Source organism: Thunnus maccoyii, chromosome 6 (genome assembly GCF_910596095.1).
Source record: "Thunnus maccoyii chromosome 6, fThuMac1.1, whole genome shotgun sequence".
NCBI classification, from domain to species: domain Eukaryota; kingdom Metazoa; phylum Chordata; class Actinopteri; order Scombriformes; family Scombridae; genus Thunnus; species Thunnus maccoyii.
Window position 1 is genome coordinate 7,716,546 of NC_056538.1, and position 18,748 is coordinate 7,735,293.

An 18,748-nucleotide genomic window follows, 5' to 3' on the forward strand; every position below is an offset into this window, starting at 1 on the left:
TCCATTAGTACTTGCTGTTAGTGTCCCTCAATTGAGTTGTATTACATCCTGTACAGTACAGCTGCTGAGCTGGTTCTGCAGCGAGGTTGGCCCTGACACACTACATCAAATCACTACATCACAGCTTATTTTTCTGAGTTTTGGGAATCGGCCACGGTTAATGACTGCAGCACATGTTGGGAGAAGAAAAAGCACATTCTTCTCTTGTAGTTTCACGCAATGGAAAGTTGGAGCATTGCTGTGCATGTAAGAAGCAGCAGCTGGCTTCAGTTTTTGGAGGAGAACTGACTCTTCTTGGCCCCGGTCTCAGACTTTTCATTAGGACTCACACCGGATTGGTGAGGACCAATTACCAGGACCAGTTCATTTATTAAGAGAAAACATGGTGCATGTTAGGAGACGGAAGTTTCAGTGTTTACATTATGTTAGTGCATGGAAAAATCTCAGTACATTCAACATATGGTGTGCTGTAGGTTTTTATTGTTGTTGGTGTTCCTGAAGGAAAAATAATGTGATGTTGTTACAGCTAAGGTTACTGAGGATCACAGTGTGACGGCTGGCAGCTGCTCTGCCCTCTAGACTTTTACCATTTATATTGTAAAAACTGAACTGGCTACATCGCTGGAACTTTACTGTTAGTTTTCTGTCCGCACCCTTTATGACCATTAGGATTCCCTGTGGTGGCTTACTGCACCTTATTGTGTTTGATTGTATTTTTTATTTCATTTTAAGCTCCTATAACACCACTACAACATTTATCAGCAGGGCTGTAGCTACTGACCACACCGTCAAGGCCTTCATATGTTTTTTTCTCTGGGAATGTGGGGTTTTCTGCAGCCTGGGAGGAGTTTCTACAATTAAAAATGAGCACTTTCTGAATATTTTATCCAATAATGTTAGACTCAGTATATTATATGTAACTAGTTTTAGGCCAAGAGTAAATAAATAATGGATTCAGCATTTCCCCACCAGAATTTTGTTCCTAACAACGTGTAGAGGGCTTTGAAACAAACTCTCTAAATTAAATGCTTTAGATCCTTGTGTTGGGAATTAAAATTTACAGAGAATATAACCTTTCTGTCTGGACAAAATGGAAATACTAATAGGGAAGGGGGGCAGGGGGACTCAGGCCCATGATCTCTTGCTACAGCTCTGTTTATCAGGAATAGTTTTTTCCATCATTTTTATATACCTTCAATGTAAGGTCATATCAAGGCTGGACATTGACTCAAGATTGAAACAGCTTGGCACCATTCATTAGAGTGCATTTAACAAGACAATGTTGCAGAGTGGCTTGCAAATTTTCAAGCCTCCGTGCAACCCTGCAAAAGCACCTTTGAGCAAAGCACTTTCTATCTACAAGCCCCCTGCTGTTGTGACGTGTATAGCTGCAACTCCTCTTTGATCAGAACAGGAGCATTTCCCTACAGGCATGACTGGAGTAACACTATTACAGTAGGATGCCGCACGGTGGCGCAGTGGAGAGACTGAAGCAGCGCCCTGCGTTTCTTTCTTTTTTTTTTTTTCTTTTCTGGAAAACATCAATGGGAAGAGTGGATTTGCATGTCCGGCCGTCTGTGCCAATGGGCGCACTGGGAAGGCTGGGTTAGCGGGTGGAGCCGGGGGAAGCAGCCCAGTAAGTGCACAGTCAACAACCAAAGCATCAGAGATTACTACAGATACTGCAATTTCACCCAAATCTGACTTGAAACCCCGTGTCTTTGCTGGGTTTTTTTTGTTTTGCTTCCACTGCATGAGTGAGGTTGAATCGCTGTTGTAAACCTTTTTTATTTTTTTGGTGTGTGCGCCGACCAGGTTGATTTGCGGCTCCACATCGCCTCCATACATCGCTTCCACAGTGCGGATGAAGAAGATTTTGTGAAATTAACCAACTACATCTTATTCTCTCTTATAATACATTCTCGTCCGGGGTCCTGGATTTACACAGAGGAGGTGCGGGGAGCCGATCATCCGTCGTTCTCTTGGGTGAGTTCACTGGATTCCCGGCCAATCTGGCATCCCTATTTACTGACACTTCCAGGGTTATTTGGAGACCCGGTTACGTCTCAATAATGAATGAATCTACAGTTAGGAAGTGCACGATCCGCTCAAAATGGCATTGGATCTTTATTTGGGAGTTACACGATTGTTATAATGTTTGGATACAACTGCGGCGCTTTTGGACATGAATCTCGCCAGTGGGCCCATATGTGTGAAATGAATGAAATGTGGCAGCTCCAGCCTTTGATAAGGGTTCACATCCGTAATCCTTAAAGAAAGAGATATAACTATATCCTAGTAGGAGTTTAATCGACTCTTACACGAAACTACAGGCAGACAGACTGTCTTAAAATGGATATTATCTTGTAGAAATATTGCAATGATGCCACAGAAAATTTTTAGAAAAGCTTCATTGTGCTATTTACAGCCCCCTAATATGATCCTATTACACCCATTATTGTCAGAAATTGAGATTTATTACTCATTATTGGCATGGGAATGAAACAGTGTGATATATAGATTGAGCTTGCACAGAGTCACATTGACTATTGGGTAATTATTGGTTTATAGGTTGGCTTTAGTTGTGGTGTTTCCAGGTATTTCCTCCAGGACAGCATGGCCACTCAAACACGCGCCTTGGGTTTGAATATGCAGGTCCATAATTCTACCTGTCTGCAGGTTTCCTCTCTCTCTCTCTCTCTCTCCTTTGCTCTCCCTTCATTGCATCAGTCTGTGTGGTGAACTTGTGTCTTTAGGGTATATTGCATCATCTCCAAATTTCTGCAGGGCTTAATCTTTGTTGAAAGAAAAAAAAAAAAAAGTACTGCAGCATATTTTGATCTCAAACACTTCTTGTTCTCTGACATGCATGGGGGGATTCCTAGAACATGAGAGCAAAAGTGCCAAAGTATGGCATTCAAATGACTAAGAGTGTGCAGCTGTAATGCACTCACACACACACACACACACACACACACACACACACATACACTTACACACTTGGCACATGCCTTCGTATATAGGCGTAGCAAATGCACGCGGTTCTATTGTCTGTGGAGCTCCATCTGTTCCATGACATGGCATTCCTCAGACAGCCTGTAATGCTGTTAGGGGGTGGTCTACCCTGACCCACTGCCTCAGAGAGAGAAAGACAGAGAGAGAGAGTCACATGGGGTGTATTAAGAGAGTAGGTGCAGGGCTCAGGGTGTCTCAGCCTACAAGCCTTAGACCACCTGCATAGAGAGCTTCTGGGCCGGGCTGGAGGGTTTTTGAAGGTTGGGGGTAGTGAAGCACTAAATTTGACCTGAAAGTAGGGCTAGAAAAGGGTTAGGTATAGTCTGGAGCCTGGACTAGATCGAGGCTAGGTTTGGTCTACTGCTGGGGCTAGAGGAAGGCTAGATTTGGTCTGGAGCTGGCATTAGAGAAAGGTTAGGTTTGGTCCAGGACTGGGGATAGAGGAAGGTTAGATATGATGTAGAACTTGGGCTAGAGGAGGACTAGGTTTGGTCTGGAGCTGGGGCTAGAGGAAGGCTAGATTTGGCTCTGTTCTGGGGCCAAAAGGGACAATGTGTGGTCCAAAACATGGACAAAAGGGGCTAGAGAAAGGCTAGGTTTTGTCTAGCTTGCAGCCAGAGGAAGGCTACAATAGGTCCAGAACTTGGGATTGAGGAAGGTTAGGTTTGATGGGGAACTGGGGCTAGAGCAGGACTAAGTTTGGTCTAGAGCTGGGGCAAGAGGAAGGCAAGGTTTAGTCTAGAGCAAGAGCCAGAAGAAGGCCAGGTTTGGTCCGGCTCTGGTGCTCGACGGGACATGGCCTACTCCGAAGCTTGGGCAAATGGCACCACAGAGAAGCTAGGATTGTGAATTTTGGTCCTGTTCCGAGGCTAAAAGGGTAACAGTTTGATCCAAAGGTCAGGTGAAAGAGGCAGGAAAAAAGACTAGGTTTGGTCCTTGGAGGGACGGGTATTGGCCTGCTGCTGGATATAAATTGGGTGTGATGTAGCTTATGACTGCTGCAACTCAGTCATCACAACCAACCAACACACACACACACACACACACACACACACACACACACACACACACACACACTCTCTCTCTCTCTCTCTCTATCTCTCTGTCTCTCTCCATTTCCCCTTAAACCATTTCCCCTCTTCCACTGCTCTGATTGCTGCATTAGGCTGTCTTTTGTTGTCCACACACGCACACACACACATACATACACACACACACACATATATACACACACACACACAAGGGGGAGGGTTAGCCCAGCTGAGACCACAATACAACGGGGATCAAAGGTCATCCAGCTGGCCAATCAGGGTGCTGTCTGAGCTGGCTGGTAGCGGAGGAGGGCGTTGCCCCCCCTTTGTGCCGGTCAGGGTGGGTCTACTAAACAAGCGGCTCCACTTCCAGCCCCGGTCCTGCTACTGCCGGCAGCCACATTGTGCTTCCTCAGAGCCAGTCACACCAGCCTCTGGACATTTTGTTAGTCTGCAGGTCAGGGGCCTGTCTGCTTTAGAGTCTTTTATTGATTTGTACTTGAATTAGTTTGTGATGTTTTTAAATCAGATCGTTTTTGAAAGCTTGATTTGTTGAACTCTCACTGAGGAAAACTGCAAGCATAAAAAGTTATGACTGAAACTATAAAATACGTATACAACTGTACTGAGATATATTCTGAGTTGGCTGCTATGTCAATAGATGATCATTGTTACTGCGCTTGCGTGCACTGTACACTTCGGTAATAATTGTGTGTACATGTGTGTGTTCAGGTGTTAATGAATGAAACAAACACTGCAACCAAAACCCTTAAATTGATAAACGAATTACAATCCTGCTGATGGGATTAATTAAATAAACAGAGTGAGATAATGAGATTTGAGGTACTAGAAAGATGGTAAAGAGAGGAAAGACGAGAGTGATGGGTGGACAGGAGTTAGAAAGAGGAAGTGGTTTATAGGAGGCGCAGGGTGGTGAGGAGGAGAAGGAAAGACCGGATAACGAGGCAGAGAGAACGATTGAGGCTGCTGGAGAACAGAGAAAAGGAGCGAATGACAATGTAAAAGAACAAGAGGGAGAGAGAGAGATGGACTGAACATAAGGGAGAGCAAAAAGTGAATATTAGATAAAAGGGACCCTGGAAACCATTTGTTCCCTGGTTTCTGTCTTCAATTTGTGGCAGAAACACATCTACTCATTGGATGTGATCATATCAATCTGCGCAGAACCCTAACACAGAAGACTGTCCTCTAACATTTATATTTCCCTCTCACTTTCACTCTTTTACTTGCACACATACACACTCTCACACACTCACACACACTTCAGTCACGGCTGTCTGATGCCTGAGTGCCTCCAGTATGTGCTGAGTGCAGTTATCTGATTTCTGCAGGCTAGTTAAATGCAACCACTCCTTTCCCCCCATATAGTTCCATTACTGCACACACTAATGGCATGCTCACAGTACAAAGACATAGGCTCATTGTTGCATCTATGTGTCTGTTTGTGTGCATTTGCCACACTATTAGTATTGCGTATCATGTTGATATGGATTGATAAATGATCGGAGCAATGGATTTGAATGCCTGTCCAGTGGACGCTCATGTGTGAAGGCACTGGATTGTGTTTTCTGAGTGTTTGACCATGCGTGTGTGTGTGTGCAGAGGGACGATTGAATCGTGTTGTGTGCACACGCCTGTTTCCCAGGCGATCAGCAGTTTATTTCTTTGCCTCAGTGGCGTTTTTCTCTGCAGATAACAAGGAAAGTGGAAATGGGTCTTTCTCAGGGCAGCAACCACAACTCCGAATGGAGCGCTCATCTCAACTAATAACTGTCACTTTGAGTCGCGAGGGTTGTATTTTTTTTATCTCATTGGTCGCTGATATATTTTTGTTGTGGTGACCCATTTCAGCCTGTTACGCTGTTGAAGCTCTGATTCAAAGCTCGACAAGGGACTTGCTTCTAAAGAACCCCAAAATGCTAAACCCCCCCCTGCTCCCCAAGCTTCTGAAACACCACATCCCTCCCTCTGGGTCTGATTTGATCTATATCCTTTTCCAAGCTTTTAGCAGCTGCTTTACTTGCTGCTTTTCGATTGTTTTCACATGGTTTGCCCCAAATTACACCTAGCACCTACTGTGAAAGTCCAATACAGAATGCTTTTAACCCCATACCTCCCTCTGCAGTGTGACCACACATGTGCTGCCAATGCAAGGTTTCCAGTATCTAGTGTTGGCTTCCTACTGAGGAGGCTTAACACAATCCCAGTGTGAGATTCATGGCAGAATGACAGAATTACCAAATAATTAATCATCTCCTCCCCTCCGTTACTGCACTAGTAAAATGTGTAAGGAAAAACATGGACTATGATAGACACAGTGTTAAAGAAGTGTGAGCATCGTTAACAACTGGGTTTCAACTTTTTCTGGATTCAAATAAATCAGGATTGCATAACCAGGATTCTCCATTTGATCTATACAGCGAGGTAAATGAGCCTAGAAGGCCTGTCTGGACTGTAATACATCAAAGGAACTCTGGCATTGTTAGTTTCTTATCTTGTGTTATTTACAGTACCTACAGCCCACATACAGTGACTTCCTCCCGTACTCTTCTGTTTTAATTCAAAGCCTGTATAGTGTGTGTGTGTGTGTGTAACTGAGCTTTGGTTTCACAGCGTGGAAAAAAAAACACACTATTTAATATGACGCTGGCTTCTCCGCTGCACTATTTCAGAGTGATGCTGAGGGAGAGAGATTGTTAGCGACAGACAGAACCCAAGTTAAATCTTCCAGGGCACAGAGGGGCCTATTCACTGTGCTGAGTGAGGAGTGGAGAGGGAGGTTGGGGGGGAGGCAGTGAGTGGGGGTGGGGGTGGAGGTGGAGGAGTGGGGTGACAACACTTAAAGCGTTTTTTACGGTCGATGGCATGCATCTGTGTGGTGTGTGTTGTGCCTGTCTGAAGCAGTCAGAGAGGCAGGGACGGGGTGAAGGATGGAGGACAGCTGATTGCAGTCATCTGCTGATAGAGGACACGTATAGGAATCAAGCTCTGGACATGGATTGGTGTGTGTGTCTGTGTGTGTGTGTGTGTGTGTGTGTGTGTGAGAGAGAGAGAGAGACAGATGGAGAAAGGGGGCAAGTTTCAGTTTATGTAGGAAAGCAGCTACAAGTTACCTCCAGCTGAAAAAGAGTGAGTCACTGCAGGAAATGGGAACATGTCGGCACTTTGTTTTGGTGCACTGTATGTAAGTAGCGTACAAGTGAATGTGTGACTGCTTACTCACTGGTGTGTATGTGACAAAAACGGGACAAGGCCCTGTCAAAAGACAGGTGAAGGAACGCTATCGTAGTTTAAAACTAAGAAAGTCCACATAGTGTGTAGAAAAGACACACTGGAGGTGATAGTTGTCTGTATGGCTCTCTAACTAAACACTTATAAAATTGAAATGGAAACGTTCATTAGACAAATAAATTGTCCAGGCCAATATATCGGCTGATGTCAGCTTATTGTAGATATATTGGGTCAGTGTTGGCTGAAAAGTAAGGAGGAATTGCAGCACAGAAATGCCAAAGATTGATTTGAGGTACATTAGAAGCACTTTCTTCATCACATAATGTATCCACCAAAAGATCCCTATTTTTAAATTGTAAAATGGCTCGCTCAGTAGGTTTCAGTTTTTTAATAACCTAATTAAAGAGCTCCATTTCAAATAACTGAAAAATATCTCTCCACACCTGGATATGTGACAGGTGTAGGAGTTTTTCTTATCAAAATGGTTATTTAGTAATTTTTGTGTTGTAGCAACTATGCTCAGTTGTTGTTCAAGAGCTATAAATCACCATTAGTGGGTAATAAAAAGAACTGCAATACACAAAACATTAGTGCTCTTGTTTTGTTATTGTAAGAGTGAGATACCACATTTTTATAAGTAGAATAACTTTCTAGTGATTTTTTTAGTTCAGCTGGAGTTCAGTTGGTCTTTTATTTCTTTTTGTGTAAAGTTCACAACCATCAATCAGGTGTTTCAGCTTGTGGTCTAGTCTGAACGAGTAGTCTGTGTCATTGAGAGCAGAGATCAAGCAAAAATATTGAGAAAACCATTTTGAAGCGACATCTTTTAAAAAAAAAAAAAAAAAAAAAGCTAGATCACATCAGGGGAGCACACTGACCAAATAAAACCATATTGCTGGACATCAGTCATTGTTTTGCTTTGTCCCAAGAACTTTTTGGCGCACTCATGCCAGTGAAAAACAAAAGACTCTTTTGTTTTTTGGATCACACACTCCTACAGGCTACTCTTGTAAAGTTAAATGTAATCTCAGTAATAAATCCACCTGTAAAAAACATGTCAAGCTGAAGGAAAGAATACCTCTTGGAAGCAGCACGTGTTCTTTTCTGCACAGACCAGTTTGTGGCTCGCCTCATGCTATGCTTGTAAAAGGTAGAGTGATGCCATGGTGAATGTGCCAGCGAGGCTTCAGTTTATAAAACTCTCTCTCTGTTTACCGGTGCTATGACTCATGGTTGCTATAGCGAGGAGCTCTGACAGCAACACAGCTGATTAGGAGCATCTGACTCCACATGACTGTACTCCCTTCATCTCTCTCTCCCCACCTCTGTCAGTCGCTCTTGATTTCGACCTCCATCAATCCTTTCTCACTCTTTTCTTTTCTCTCTTTCTCTTAGCTGCTTTCTTTGAATTTAATCTACTTTTCTGTCAGAGTGGCAGCCGTCGCCAACTTTCATTTTGTCCCCCTATTCTTTTCTGTTCTTTCATTCCTTCCTTCTCCTTTCTTGTCACCCCTCACTTCAGTTCTGCAGCACTCACCAACCTTTAATATACCTCATATAGATTTTCTTATCACACCATCATCCTCTCCTCTCCTTTCCTCTCCTCACCTCTCCTCTCCTCTTCTGTCCTCTCCTCTCGTCTCGTATCCTCTCCTCTCCTCTCCTCTCCTCTCCTCTCCTCTCCTCTCCTCTCCTCTCCTCTCCTTTCCTCTCCTTTCCTTTCCTCTCCTCTCCATCTGCCTGTATTTCTATGGTGGCCAGCTGCGCGCCAGATGTGGCCCACTCTCCCAGCTGTTGGCATCATGATCATGAAGAAGACAGGAATGAGATGGAAATGATCCCTCACAAAAAAATAAGTACAGGCGTAGTAATCCTCACGGTACATGTGAGAATGATAAATATATAAAAGAAGGAAGGAAGAATAAAAACCCCTATTAACCAGAGTCTGGTACAGGAATGTTACAGTAATATCCTGCCATAATGAGATTAAGAAGAAGAAGCACTGTACTGTACTGAGTACCACAGACACACTGTAAGTCCATATAGGAGCATTATAGTGATGCCACAGCAGATAAGAAAGCCATTAAGTAGAATAAGGTCACTGTTGAGTAGCACGGAGTGACTTTACGGCAAATCAGTATTAGACGTATACATTCATTAGAAGCTATCACAGAGCTATAACAACCCTGCAAGAGAATGTTTTCAGTCAAATTGAATACATTGATTGATCTGGTGGATTTGTTTAGTACAGACAGAGGATTATGAGGAAGCAGACAAGAAACCAAGGAAAACAACAGGCTGCATCATAAACAATGACACAGCAGATGCAAAAATAGAAGAGCGAAAAAGAGGAAAAGGAATGTTGCTGCTGTGTGAAAGCACATCACCCATATGTCAACTTTCAGGAACTTACAATGAGACCAAGTCTTGTAGAAAAAAAAATCACCTCACAGCTTATTCTGTGATTCTGTTGTTTGTTTAATCTGCACAAAAACCTCCATGTAAAACTGGCAGTTTGTGGACAGAGGCAGGCTAACTGTTTCCCTCAATTTCCAGTCTTTGTGCTAAGCTAAGCTAACAGTTTCCTGGTCAAAGCTTCGTATCCAACCGACAGACATAAAAGTGGTATCAATCTTTGCTTCTAAGTCCTGACAAGAGAGCAAATCATTTAACTTCCCAAAATGTCTAACTGTTGCTTCAAGACGTTTCTAGGAATCTTTGCATTCAACTGTTTGACATTATTAACACAATTTACACTTCAGAAATGTGTAGCAGCATTGGATCACAGATGTAAGCATCAAATATTAGTATGAAATTATGCATAATTTTATTTGTGGGTGAAAAATAGCTCCTGCCTGATGAAGGGGCCTGCTATTACCCATTACTTTTTAAACTTTGAATGGATATATTGGGCACTCTGACACCACAAAATGTCCTCTACATGGTTCTCACCATCCCCAAACATCTCACATGATCACCCCAAGCTGTTCATTTTCTGAAAGTGTTTATCTGCCTGAAATTATGTAGAACATTGTGTTTGCCGCAAAAACTGTTTTTCAGAATGAAATGTAAGACATTTCAAAAATGGAGAAACCTAGAAATTGAGACCGGGAGAATCCATATCATCCAAACAGATTTTTTTTGCATGAAAGCAGCTATTTGCCTTGGCAGAAGGATGAGGGTGGAGGCCAAGAGGGAAGAGGTGAGGAGCCATTGTACTGTGGGCGCTGGAGAGATGCACAGGGCAGAGAGAGATATGAAAGGAGGGAGGAAAGATGGAGGAAGGAGAGGTGTCTTGTTTTGCAGGCGCACACAGCGAGCTGCAGCAAAATGCCACAGGGACCATGACCAAAAAAAATAAATAAAAAAGAAACAGCCATTCGGGAGATGGAGATTGTTGATAGTGTTAGCATTTAGAGTGGGTCGTTCCTGTCATGACTGCTTAGGGGCTGTGAGGCAAATACTTTGTGAAAAGGGCAATAGAAAGCGACATTTTGATTGATTGTAGGTTATTACACAAGAACCATATTGGACTATATACAGCTAATAGTCAGTTCCTGACCTTCAGACCTTTTTTTTATACATTCTACTTCTCCTTTTACCTCCCCTAATTTTTTATAATCCTTCCTGTCCTTTTCCAATTTCCTCTCAACTCTCAGTTGTTAAAAAGCTCCCTTTGTCCTGCCCCTTCTGCTCCTTATCTTTCTCAGTTCTCCCCCTTTCCTCTCAAAACATCAGTTTCTTCATCTATCTCTCTTTCCCCTCTTTCTCTCTGTCTGCCTCTTTCGGTCAGGGGAAGTGGCAATCGCTGCCTGCTGGCTCCCGGAGGAACAGACCTTCCTTTGTCTGTCTGCACTGTAGGAAGATGAGTAGTCGGTCCACCCAGCAAGCCCAGTATAGGGATTCAGAGTTTGTCTGTGCTGAGCCAGCCACCCAGAAAGACTGTAAATCAGCCAGCCACTCAAGCCAGCTAGTGCAGGGCCTTCCCCGGTCTTCACAGTCAGCCAGTCAGGTTTTATGTTAGGCACTCCAGACTATTAGGAAGAATGGATGGGAAAGCATGGCGGAGACAGAGACAGAAAGACCTTGGTGGAATGTTTTCCAAGCATAACCAAAATGTATGATGACTTTGAAACCAGAACAGAGGCACTGTCATTCAAAAACGCCCTTCCTTACTTGGAGGAATTACAAAATGTGAAATTACTGCAGCCCAATTTATTACCTCATGCCATGGACTGAGGGCAACCAGTGGGAAGTTTTCTGATGATTTACAATGCTACATGACATTATAGCAGTCAAGTACTGTCCTGGTTCTGTTTTTATTTCACTTGTTAAATACCTTCTTGACTGCTAGCTTAATTCCACAATCTATTGATACTATCTGTGTGATGGAGAGAAAAACAGTAACACCTAAGATTTTCCATTCAGGAGCCTTTAAAGCTGAAACACACTGATATGAGGGGCAAGCGTGTTAATGAGTATTTTAGTTCACTGGAAGAGATATTACTTTGACGAAGACTTGCCTTGAGTCAGTATCAGCCAGTGTGTAATTTAAGCTGCAGAAGTTGATTAAAGAAATAGTTTGACATTTTGGGAAATACACTTATCTGCTTTCTTGCCCAGAGTTAGATGACAAGGTTGATACCACTCTCATATCTGTATGCTAAATATGAAGCTGACTCCATGCAGCCAATTATAGTGGAAGATTAGCTTAGCTTAGCATACAGACTAGAAGCAGGGAGTACAGCTAGCTTGTTTTTTGACATAAGTGACAAAATATATCTACCAACACATCAAAAGCTCACTAAAATATGTTAGATCTTGTTTAATCTGTAAAAAAAAAAAAGTGTAAAAACATCAATTTATGGTTTGGGGGTTACATGTCGCACCAAGGCGAAAAGTAGGCTAGCTAGCCAGGCTTCTTCTTTATTAAGTTAATCTAATTAACCACTGGCTGTAACTTAATATTTAACCGACAGATATGAGAGTGGTATCAAAATTCTCACCTAACTTTCGGCAAGAAAGCGAATAAGCGTATTTCACAAAATGTCAAACTATTATAAGAAAGAGAAGATCACAGTCTGTGGAGTGAAAAGTTTGTCCATGTCTTCTAATTTTAAGCTGCTCAAACATGACATTTTGGTGATATGTTTTCAATCATAATCATGTTATTTACTCAGTGTCACTGAAATAATAAATCAGTAGTCTACTCCTGCTTTGGTTCCCACTGTTATTCCAAGTAAACTAAATAAATAAACTTCATAAAAGGAAGAGAGAGAGAGCTGAGATATTTAGAGGCACAGGAAACGAAGGAAACAAGCAGCTTATTGGCGGCAAGTTAGCGCGTTATCTGTCTGTACAAGCTCATATGAGCACACTCCTCTTTTTAGAAAACGTTCCTAACTTCACCCAACCACATCAAGGCCCTTTTGGGATAGGAAACCAAAAACTACTTTACATCATTACACACAACATGATCCTTCTGATATCATTTTCACAGCTACACTCTGAAATGACTCTACAAGCATGATGAGTACTCTCTCTCTCTTTTTTTCCCAAAATTTTGTTTTAATGGATGAGGCTCCAGGCACCCCAGGCCTCGACAAACTTCAACAAGGAGATCAATAGAAAGTATATAGACTGTTTTCCCACAGGCTGTGTTTGCTCTCACCTCGGATCGCAGAGGAATATTGTGGAGATGCCAAGGCGACACCCAGCCAGCGCGGAAATGATTTGATGTAATGGGAACACTATGGTGTAATTAGTGGAGCCTGTCTCCCTTCATGTCTCACCCCGTACCACCACTTTACTCTCTGAAGTCAATATGTCAGGGGAGGTGAGCGTGCATTTACCATTCTCTTTAAGCCTCCCACCCCCTATGTCATCCCTTGTCTCTCTGTTTTCAAAGGAAGGCGAGAGGGTAACAGTACGGGTTTACAGGAAGAGGAGAGGGTGTAGTCCGTTCGAAGTGAGGAGAGGAGGATGGGGGAGACAGAGACGATGAGAGGTTGTGAGGAGAATAAAAATAAATGGCTGCAGGGTTGGACAACTGTCTGACTCAGTCATGTCCTGGATGGTCCAGTTTTACCAGATGGCTGCTTGATATGTGCAGGGAGAACAGAAGAAGACAGTCCAGGCTCTCTATGCCCATGTGTGTGCGTGTTTACATGCGATGCGTCCTGTGTTGCTCACTGTGCTCCACATGAGAATGTGTTATTGCTCTTGCGCTGCATTCCTACGAGCCAGAGGAAAATCTCAACCCCTTTTAACCCCTCTTCTCAGCTGTAGACCAGCTTTGAAGTCTTTTTTTTTTTCTCTTTCTCTTCACGCACTCACACCCTGTACATCTTTTTTCTCACATGGATTTTGTTTACATCCTGGCAGCCAACTCCCCACAATACATTGCTCAGACGAGGACTGTATGGAGGATAGGTGTTGCTCAGTCAAGCTGTATTTGCATGGGATGATGATTTGCACAAAAAAAAGGCACAATTGTTCTGACACAAACGCATTTTGAAGGGTTTCTGAGACTGGCTGGTTGTTAGCATAGTGAAGGAAAACAAGCTAACATGCTCTCCTCCCTTCTTTCCCCTGGAGACTTGATTTGATGGACAGATCCACAGCCCACAGAGTGGTTGCATGTACCCACTGCTTATGAAATGTAGGATTGTTTATGCATGCTTTCTGTGTCTATGTATGATGTCTGCTGCTCCACAACAACTCCTGCACATTGTTTCTACTGACAGTGAGGAGGATTTCCAATCTGCTGTTCTCTAGCAACGCTTTAATTGATTCCTATATTACCTTTATGATAATGTAACTCCTTACATGACAACCAGTGCGTATGTGTGCCTGTGAGATAAGATGTTCAGAGATCTGATGAGGCGCATACAGAAGCCATCCTATACATGTATTATATATACATGTTCATATTCCCATTATGCTGCGGCATGCAGCTCTCAACTCTATTTCCTTTCACTCAGAGTTTTCGACTCCTCTCTTAAAATCCCCCAGCGCGCCAAAAAATCTTCTAATCTAAGTGTTCGCCTGAGGTCTCAGCTTTACAAAGTAAAGTTAGAGAGATGTGGTTAGGCCCCTCCAGTGTGTTGTGTGGGCTCCTCCGTCCCATGTGTATCAGTAGACTGCTGCCTGTGTTTGTCTTACAAGATGTGAAAAAGAAATATGCGTTGTAAGAAGAACAAGGATGAGAAACAGCAGTGTTCAGTTGGTGTTATACTGCAGATGATTTAGTTTCTTACTAATTACTTACTAAATACTTAAAATGTATTTTTTCCAATGAGGTTCTTTCAATGCTGTTCCCCCTTTTTAAAAAGATATTAAAAGATACAGATATTAAATTATTAAAGTAGGACAGTGTCAAGGAAATTATGCCTGGTTTGCCTTAAAACTAACAGTAGTTAAACCTGCAATAATCTTGGCCACTTTGGAGCAGCTAAAACAAGCTTTGAAGCCATCACTGACATATTATCACCTTACAAAATTAATATGCTGGATGTGTGAGCAAACAGTCACCTTTTTACACATCATATAGCAGACAGAGCAACAAAAGCATTCATAGAGTTTTGTATCTATCCACCTGATGAATGTAAGTCCAATATTCACTCTCCTTTTAGCTGTCGTTTAACTTTAAAGTGATAATGAGTAAAATATCTGTCTCTTTAGTTGCTAAATGCTCCACTGTGTTCAGTAGCGAGTTGCTAACTTTGTGTGCCTGCTGTTTGGTGCTGAGTGAGTAGTGTGCGGTGGGTTTTTAGGTTTCTGAAAACAGCTGCCTGCTGTGGCTGAAAATGACGCTGATGACAGCAGTGAGAGTGAACCGAAACAGTACACTTACAGGCTGTAAAACCAAAACAACAAGCTGAAAGGTGCTAAAATTCTTAGTAGAGCTGAGGGAAACTACAGAGTCAGGACACTTTTCATATTACATTCAGTCATACAGTCATTTGGTCACTTGTTAATATTAAAAAAAAGATTGTAGCTGCCTTAAAGGACAAGATTTAACAAGACACACACACAAAAAGTTTACTATACTTTTTGCAAAAATCTTTGTTAAACAAGTATTTCACCAAGCTGTCGTAAAGTGTCCTTTAAGTACAATCTTCAGACCATCTGTGTATATGTAAGTCATACAACTATCTCCCTGTGTGTGTGAATCTGTGCATGGCTCTACGTACTGTATGTAGGTCTGTGTTATCTAATACAATCTGTCTCTATCTAATATTCACACTGCTAACCCTTGGGGGTAAAGAGGCTGAGAGGAGAGGAGAGGAGGGGAGGAGAGGAGAGGAGAGGAGAGGAGAGGAGAGGAGAGGAGAGGAGAGGAGAGGAGAGAAGTGGAGAGGAGAGGAGAGGAGAGGAGAGGAGAGGAGAGGAGAGGAGAGGAGAGGAGAGAAGTGGAGAGGAGAGGAGAGGAGAGGAGAGAAGTGGAGAGAAGTGGAGAGGAGAGGAGAGGAGAGGAGAGGAGAGGAGAGGAGAGGAGAGGAGAGGAGAGGAGAGGAGGCCTCACATTTGGAGAATGAGAGTAGTAGGATGGAGGAGAAACATGTAAAAGAGGGTAGAGGACTTTGTTTGGCACATATATATGTTATACAGAACTCTTGTTGGAAGTCTCCTGAATTTAAAAGGGAATCCTACACAAAACAGATTTAAGTTGCACACACAGATATACAATACTCTGTAAACCAGGACCCAGTACATCTGTATTGTGCTATAGACATTCCAGTAGTAGATGGATTAAAACGAACATTACGAGCAGAAAACCACTGCCTTCCCTGTAATAGATTCCAGTTGTCCTGCGCTGTGCTATAGTGCAGGCCAGTCGTATTTCATTTGCATCCAGGTATATTGTTTGCATGTGTTGTTGAGGGTGTAAACATGTGGATATATAACCAGTCAGTGTGTGTTATTAAAGACAGGTCGGCAAGGCGAGTGACACGAAATCGAAAATGGATTAAATGTTTTCTGAGCTGTTTTTAATTAAAACAGTGACATAAACTTCAGGAGAATTTCATTCCAGCTCTGAAGTGACTCTCTGTTGACATTTCCAATGTTTTGCACAACTCCTCCACTGCCTGAACCTGGACCTAATATAGCTTTTTAAATTTTCTCTTTCTCTCAAGCAATCAGTATTTTAGCCATGGTCCTCTCTCTCTCTCTCATCTCTCCGCTTTCTCCTATTTCGTTTTGTTCTCCTCCGACACAGCAGATTCACCCCGCCAGCTACACATGACGGAGTGAAAAACAAGAACAGAGCTTGAATCAATTACTCTGTGGATGCACTTGATTTAGTGGTGCTCTGAATAAGCACTTCTGGAGTGATGCTGGTTGCATCAAGCAAGGCAACTTTTCTTTCTTTTCTTTTTTTAAATAAATCAGAGCTGATGGGCGCTGATTCGCTGTCAGCCTGGATGCAGATCATAATGAAAGAGGCGGCAAACAGGGGGGTGGTGAGATCCATGAGTCAGCCTCTTTCTTTCAAGTGGCTTGATTTGAGAAATATGAGATGCACTTTTGGAATAACAGCTTGCTTTTTAGAAGATCACTCAAACATATGATGAATCTTACACTAAATCTTCATATTTATTTATGTTAATGTGGCATAAATGGTTTATTTTTTTCTCACAGACATAATAAAATGCATCAACTCCAGTCAACTGATCATTGTAAGACATCATATTATCTAAAAATGTATTAATTCCTAACTATTAAAGCCATTATAAAGTGATACTGCCTTGTAAACATGTGAAAAACAGCCTGTTTGTGTCCCTGTTTTTTTCCAGCACTGCTGAAGGCAATTGTTCTTCTCTTCATTGCTTCACAATCGTGTATAAGTCATAGCTTTTGAGCCGTAGTGATCTATCCAGGAAACCTGTCTCCGGGCTTGAGACGTCAGAGGAGGCTTGTTGGAAGATGTCTGGTTAAGAATAGCTCCGTATCTCCGGGGCTTTTGTTTGGGGCGTGGTGCTGGATTTTAGTAAGACTTTCTCAACACCGTTATGGAGCAATCATGAGAGACAACTCTCCTCCTACTGACAGATGGTCATGTGTGGTGTGGTGTGTGTGTGTGTTTCTGCCCACATTTGGGTGATGATTCTGGTTAGCGGGGGAGGGGAAGTGGAGTTTGGGGAGGAAGAGGAGGTGGAGAAGTGTGGGGAGAGGTCAGCGGAGACACAGCTGGTGAGACCCCCACTCCAACCAGCTGCTGCCTCAAAAGAGCCCGTCAGCAGCCTGCCTGCCTGCCTGCCTGCCTGCCTGCCTGGCTTTACGTGCATGCCCCTCTCCTTCTCTTTCTCTTTCTGTCCTCTCATCCCCCCATGCTCTCCCTCTGTTGTGTCCCCCTGCAGACTCAGCCCAGCTGTTCCAAGCTTTCTGCTCCCCTCCCCTGCCACCATGCACCCTGACCCCCGCATAAAAAAGAGAAAAAAAACCCCTTCCTGCATTTTCAAACAAGTGTGCATGTTCCTGAGTGCGCACATACACACACATAAGTACCTATAAATTTCGTCCAGCCCAGGCAGTAATCCAGTAAGTCACATCAAAGGTGTCCCAGGAGTGGAGGTGTATCTAAGGCCTCTGAACCAAGTAGAGGCCTGAGGCTGGAGTAAATCCACCAGCTGGGTCTGGTTCCTCCAGGGTGGACTTGGTTTCTGTCTCTGCATTTGACATCAAATACCTCTTAAAGAGTCATACTGATGGCTTTGCACATTTTGTGCTTATTAACTACAAATTGTGAATACTTAACGTCACTGCTGGCCATTTTCCTGGAAGCCATTAGTTTCATTTTATGCTGCTACGGTGTATAAATCAACTTGCTAAGACTTGAAACATGCTTGAGATAGGTAAGTGATTCACAGGAAACAATCCACCATGTACATATCATCACTGTGTTGACAACAGTTACCAGAAAACTAGCTGTTGCTGATATCTGATATTTGGATGTTGTCTGATGAAAAGCAGTGGTGGTATGTAGTGAATACTTTTGTTCTAGTGTCAGGCATGTGGGCTTACAGTACAAGAAGCTCTTACGCTACATTACATACAGAACTGAGAGAAAACAAACATCTGGGAGTATACACATACATTATGTATCAAACGCAGTATATCATATATAAACTCAAATGTAGAATGCTTTCATATGATTATTGTAAGACTTAAACAAACACTGAAATCAAATGCTTTTTATGTAAACATGTTAAACATGGACTGAAACATAATGAAAAGCTATGTTATCAGAAGATATAAGCTAGAAGGCAAAAAGGATATGGTTTCTTACATTAATTAATAAGCTAGCAGCCAAGCTAGCAGCTATGTGAGACTGTACTAATGCCTAGTGGTGCTCTGAGCTAAATGCTAATGTTAGGATGCTAACATGCTCATGTTTAGCAGGTATAATGTTTACCATGGTAACCATAGTTGAGTGAGTCAGCATG

At 42.7% G+C, this 18,748-nt stretch overlaps 1 protein-coding gene across 1 annotated transcript in view; it reads left to right on the plus strand.

Annotated features, from left to right (window-relative positions):
- Positions 1-1,621: 1,621 nt before the first annotated feature.
- Positions 1,622-18,748, plus strand: part of numbl (NUMB like endocytic adaptor protein) — a 59,129-nt gene continuing 42,002 nt past the window's right edge. The window contains exons 1-2 of the mRNA XM_042414728.1: positions 1,622-1,636; positions 1,816-1,986. The gene's annotated coding sequence lies outside the window, so the exon portion shown is untranslated. The remainder of the gene's footprint in view (positions 1,637-1,815; positions 1,987-18,748) is intronic.